The sequence below is a fragment of the Equus przewalskii genome, chromosome 8 (assembly GCF_037783145.1).
Source record: "Equus przewalskii isolate Varuska chromosome 8, EquPr2, whole genome shotgun sequence".
In the NCBI taxonomy this organism is placed as follows: domain Eukaryota; kingdom Metazoa; phylum Chordata; class Mammalia; order Perissodactyla; family Equidae; genus Equus; species Equus przewalskii.
The window spans coordinates 3,359,443-3,365,636 of NC_091838.1; the positions used below are offsets into that span (position 1 = coordinate 3,359,443).

Here is a 6,194-nt window from a genome sequence, read left to right on the forward strand (position 1 = left end):
TCCATTTAATATTTTCAGACGGCAGTTGACTGAGGATAACTGAAACTGTGGAATGTGAAACCGCGGATAAGAGGGGACAACTGTACAGGACGTGGGGCTTGCCCAAGGACACACTGCTGGGAAGTGGCAGAATCAGGACCAAGAACTCAGAACCACGGTCTGAGCTACAAGCCCATTTATCCTGTCCAGAAATGCAAAAACTTGGACAGCTGGCTTTCTTTTCCTCCAATAAAGTTTTTTGTCAAATTATACCAAAACCTGGGAGGTAGGTACACCTTTTGTTCCGCATAGTGGTTCAGGGCATCAATTCTGGCATCAGGCTGAGCTCCTCTCATTTACTGTGGATACTGCCTAAGTCGCTTAACCTCTTTAAGCCTCAATTTCCTAATCAGCTAAATGGAGCTATAACAGCTCCCATACGGTTTTGTCGGGAGGATTAACTGAGCTAACATAAGTGAGTCATTCCCCATAGTGCCAGTCACTTAGTCCTGGCTATTAGTAATCATTTTGTAGACCTTTAGGCTCCTGAGAATTTTCTTTTCCCATTTAGCCATGCATCTTCTATCTAAGAGATTTTTAATGGAATAGATGTATCCAGATCAGCTTTATATATGCATTTTTAATAAATTTTATTTTTTAGAGTAGTTTTAGGTTCACAGCAAAACTGAGAGGAAGTACAGAGATTTCCCACAAGCCCCCTGTCGTCACTATCAACGTCCCTCACCAGAGTGGTACATTTGTTACAATCGATGGACCTATATTGGCACATTAGCATCACTTAAAGTCTACAGTTTACATTAGGGTTCACTCGGGCTGTTGTATATTTTATGGGTTTGGACAAATGTATAATGATGCATCCATTTAATAATGTACGATCTAATAATGTATCCATCATTAAAGTAGCATTATCACATCACACAGAATAGTTTCATTACCCTAAAAACCCTCTGTGCTCCCTCTTTTCATCCCTCCCTCCCCCCAGCCTCTGGCACCCACTGATCCTTTTACTGTCTCCACAGTTTTGCCTTTTCCAGAATGCTATATAGTTGGAATAATAGAGTACCTTTCAGATTGACTTCTTTCACTTAGAAATATGCATTTAAGTTTCCTCCACGTCTTTTCATGGCTCGAGAGCTCATTTCTTTTTAGTAGGGAATGATATTCCATTGTCTGTATGTACTACAGTTTATCCATTCACCTACTGAAGGACATCTTGGTTGCTTCCAAGTTTTGGTGACTATGAATAAAACTACTGTAAATACTTGTGTGTAAGTTTTTGTGTCGACATAACTTTTCAGCTAATTTGGGTAAATACCATGGAGTATGATTACCAGATCATGTAGTAAGATCTTTTTTTTTAAATAAGAAACTGCCTAACCATCTTCCAAAGCAACGGTGCCATTTTACATTCCACCAGCAGCAAATGAGAGTTCCTGCTGCTCCACATCCTTGCCAGCATTCAGTGTTGTCAGTGTTCTGGATCTTTACCATTCTAATACGTGTGTAGTGGTATCTCGTTGTTTTGTATATATATTTTTATATATTATTATATAACATATTACATATAGCGGTAAAATACACATAACATGCAATTCACCATTTTACCCATTTTTAAGCATACGGTTCAGCAGTTTTAAGTCCATTCACATTCACATTGCTGTGCAACCATTCTCCAGAACTCTTTTCATCTTGCAAAACTGAAACTCTACACCCACAGTATTAGTTTGCTAGGCCTACCATAAAAAAATACCAGACTGGGGGGCTTAAACAACAGAAATTTATTTTCTCAAAGTTCTGCAGCCTACAAGGCCAAGATCAAGGTGTCAGCAAGTTTGGTTTCTTCTGAGGCCTCCCTCCTTGGCTTGCAGATGGCTGCACTCTCGCCGTGTCCTCACACGGCTTTCCTCTGCGGGCATGCATCCCTGGTGTCTGTGTGTCCATATTTGCTCTTCTTATAAGGCTAGATTGGGTTAATGCCCACCCAAATGACCTTATTTTAACTTAATCACCTCTCTAAAGGCCCTATCTCCCCAAACAGTCAGATTCTGACGTTACTCAGGGTTACAGCTTCAACATACGTATTTTGAGGCACCACAAATCAGCCCAAAGCACCCATTAAACAGCAACTTCCCATTCTCCCCTCCCTCTGGCTCCTCGCAACCACTCTCCTCCTTTCTGTCTCTATGAACTTGACTACTCTAGTTACTGCAGATAAGTGGAATCACACAGTATTTGTCTTTCTGTGCCTAGCATAATGTCTTCAAGGTTCATCTATGTGGTAGCATGAGTGAGAATTTCCTCCCTTTTTAAGGCTGAATAACCTTCCATTGTATGTACAGACCACACTTTGTTTATCCATTCATCTATCAATGGACACTTGTATTGCTTCTCTCTCTTGGCTATTGTGAATAATGCTGCTATGAACACAGATGTACAAATATCTGTTCAAGACCCTGTTTTCAATTCTTTGGGGTATATAACTCAGAAGTGAAATTGTCCTGAGAATTTTTAAGCATGCACTAAAGTTCTGGCTGTTCTACCCATATGCCTCTCCTTAGGCTAATTCTTCCTTCATTCTGTGACACCAAATCTTTGCTTGATGTCACAAACTAAGGACTTAGATTAAATGATTTACTTCTCCCAGGGTGTGTATTAATCAGCTAATCATACATGGGTATGAGTCAGGGACCTGTGGGATAAGAAACACCATAAATCATTTATCTTATTAATGCAGGTATCATTCAGGCAATTTGTAACTTAAACAATTATAATAAAAGAGATAAGCAATCTTGATCATACTTTAAAAAGCTCAGCAAAATTTTCAATGCGAAAGCTCAATCTCTCTCTCTTCTATCAGGGGTAGAGGAATAAAAATACTCACGCATTTTTCTTTATAAGAAGGAACCCACACCCTTATATAGATGAAAAACTTAAATACGAAGTTTATTTTTTTAGGAATACTGAAAGACAGTATAACATAGAAAAATAAGAAAAAATGGTCTAGTTTCAAATCTTAGCTCTGTCACTTTCTACTGTGTGACAGGGGGCAAGTTAACCTATCAGTTTTCTCCTCTGTGAAATGGGGATGTTAACCCTGAACTTCCACTGTTGTTAAGAGGATAAAATTAGTTAGTATATACAATACCTGGCACATCATAAGCTCTCAATAAATGTTAGCTATTAACAGCATAAATTGGCAAACCATGTAGCTTGAAAGGACCATGACTTACCTTCTCATCTCACTGGAACAAAGAGATAGTAACTATCCATCCCCAAATGACACTATATGGTGGGGGCGTAGGAGGGAGATATTGAATAAAATTTTCTGAAATCACTTCCCAGGTGTTTCTACTCCTTTTTACTTGTTAAATTATACTAGAACAGCTGTGTTAGAATTGATCAGCTTTGTTAAGCTACATCCTTAATTAGTTATATTACTAAGAAGAAATGCATCACTAAGATACACCACTATGTTCCTATTCTTCAGTAGAATGTGTCATAAGTCAGAAAATAAATAACATCTATGGGGTCTTGGATATTTTATGGATAACCAAGATATTTGGATGTGAAGGTTGATATAACATTTTATATTCATGATATTCACAAAAATGATGTTTCATTAACTGCTTCTTAAAAAATGTCAGGGGCCAGCCTGGTGGCACAGTGGTTAAGTTTGCCCATCCCATTTTGGCGGCTTGGGGTTCGCCGGTTCAGATCCCAGGTGCGGACATGGCACTGCTTGGCAAAAACCATGCTGTGGTAGGCATCCTATGTATAAAGTAGAGGAAGATGAGCACAGATGTTAGCTCAGGGCCAGTCTTCCTCAGCGAAAAACAGAGGAGGATTGACAGTAGTTAACTCAGGGCTAATGCTCCTCAAAAAAAAAAAAAAAAAAAAAAAGTCAAGGGTATAACTCAAAAGTATCCATAACTTATGCTGGAAAACACCCCCCCCCCCCCAATAAGAACATAAGAAAAAATATAGGGCTAGCCCCTGTGGCTGATTGGTTATGTTCTGCATGGTCCACTTCGGTGGCCCACGTTCAGTTCCCAGGGGCAGACCTACACCACTGTCTGTTAGTGGCCATGATGTGGTGGCAGCTCACATACAAAGAAAAGAGGAAGATTGACAGCAGATGTTAGCTCAGGGCAAATCTTCCTCAGCAAAAAAAAAAAAGATTTTATAATTTCCAATTAGAGGAAACTCATAATTGTCAGTCCATCTTCACCATGCTCCACTGTTAAAAATGTCTTACTGATCTTTTACTATGGTACACAATAAGAAACATCGTTGGAAAGATTTCAATATGAGAATTTTATATATAAGACTTTACATATCTATGTAAATAAATGAAAAATATATGCAAATAAATGAGATACATTTTTTTCATATATGTGAAAAGGAATGATACTCAAAGTGTTCTCTAGAAGTATCAAGTCAATATAATGAGACATAATGTTACTGCAGAAACCTCTGAACTTTTAGGAGAGTTCTAGGACAAATGAAACAATGTTGTTATGAAATACTAAACTCCACTCCACACGCGCTCCTTCTGCAGCTTCTGGAAAGCAATTATACCGCCACAGAGCGAACAGGAAGAAGCCAAAGAATTTGTAAAGTCAAGCAAAGGCGAAGTTCCACCATAGCGGGAAGCAAGTTGAAAGAGAAGCCCTCAGAGTCAGCCCTCAGAGTTCAGTTTTATCTGGAAAACCCCAAACTTCCCTGATTCCTCATTGAGGTCACAGGCTACAGTTGAATTTCTCGGTTCTGAATAGCAGTTACAAGCTATGTTTTGTAACATCCCTGGCTTTCTCCGATGACCTCATGACTTCCTGTGAAATTCTTTAAACAGCATCCCTTTGAGTTCATGGCAATTTAAATACTATACATGCCAGAAAGCACTTTCAGGGAGGGAGGAAGGGGCTGTGGAGAAAAAAAAGAGAACAAGGTATTTCCAAACGGGGGAGGGGGGGGAGCGGGGGGGGGGGGGCGGGGGAGGGGGGAAATTCCAGGAATAACACTTCAAAAAGAAGATAGTAGAAACTACTTTCCCAAATGCAAAATATGTGCATCGTGCCTCATTTGTATAAAGTAAAACAATTCAGACACTACCGCCAGAGAAAGCAGTGGGCATTCAAAGACATCCCTCAGCCCCTGGGCTACTCTCAGAGAAGGGCCCCTGGGAGTCTCAGGGCCCTGCATCCAGAGAGGACTAGAGGATGCTCTTCTGCTCAGACGCTGCTTCCGTTACTCTAGAGACGCCTTGATGACGGCAGACACTCTCTCAAGCCAGGTGAGGTGGCCCTGGCACTCCCCTGGGTGCTGGGACCAATCCTCAGTGTAGGACCCAATTTAGGGGTAACGCCTAGGAGGGTCTGCAGTGATTGCTGACTCTCGCTAATCATTTTTGTTTATTGTTTTGAAAGCTCTGGTTCTTACTTAAACTTGGTGCGCTGACTGACTTTTAATTCAAGTGACCCCATTCTCTTGTTCCTCAGCACCGTGGAATCCTTCCAAATCCTGCTGGCAACGGTTAAACCATTATCGTTTCCTCCAACAGCTTTTGATGCATGTTGTTGTTTGAAAAACCTGAACTTTAGTAAAAGACGAAACGCACGTTCTCATCAAACAGGGGGAGTTCCCTGAGCACCTCCACCCGTTCGGGCGAAAGCTATAAAACACCCCGTTTTCGTGTGATGGCAAAGCTCGCTTTTAGAAATCTATATCAGACGGCAAATTAAGTCGCAAATCCAACATCCCCCCGTAACCCTCAGGATGATGAAAAGAACTGTCTAAGGAAGAGCTCTTTTGATTACTGCTATGATTTTAACGGGGTGGGGTGTGGAGAAGGCACTTTCTTTCTTCTTTCATCCAGAAGAGGTGGCAAAATGTTGCTGTGGTTTTTTTTTTTTTTTTTCCCCAAACAACGGGAACAAGGTCTCAACTAGAACCGCCCATTAAAACCACCAATTTCCAACAGCAGAATGAGCCGGGAGGGGGTCTCGCGGCAGAGAGCCGGCCCCCCGCCGCGCCTCCGCCACAGGTGCACGCGGCGCGGCCAGGACCCTGGGGGCCGCGGGGCCCGCGCCCGGGACTCGAGCCACGCGGGCGCGCTCCCGGCCCCGCTCTTTGTCGAGCGCCCGGCGCGGCGCCGGCCCCAGGGGCTCCGCGGCCACTCGGGGCCACCCCGGGCC

The 6,194-nt window shown here is 42.1% G+C and overlaps 1 protein-coding gene across 1 annotated transcript in view; it reads right to left on the bottom strand.

Annotated features, from left to right (window-relative positions):
* The window catches only part of E2F5 (E2F transcription factor 5), a 35,047-nt gene that overhangs the window by 28,338 nt on the left and 515 nt on the right, over window positions 1-6,194 (bottom strand). The window lies entirely within an intron of this gene.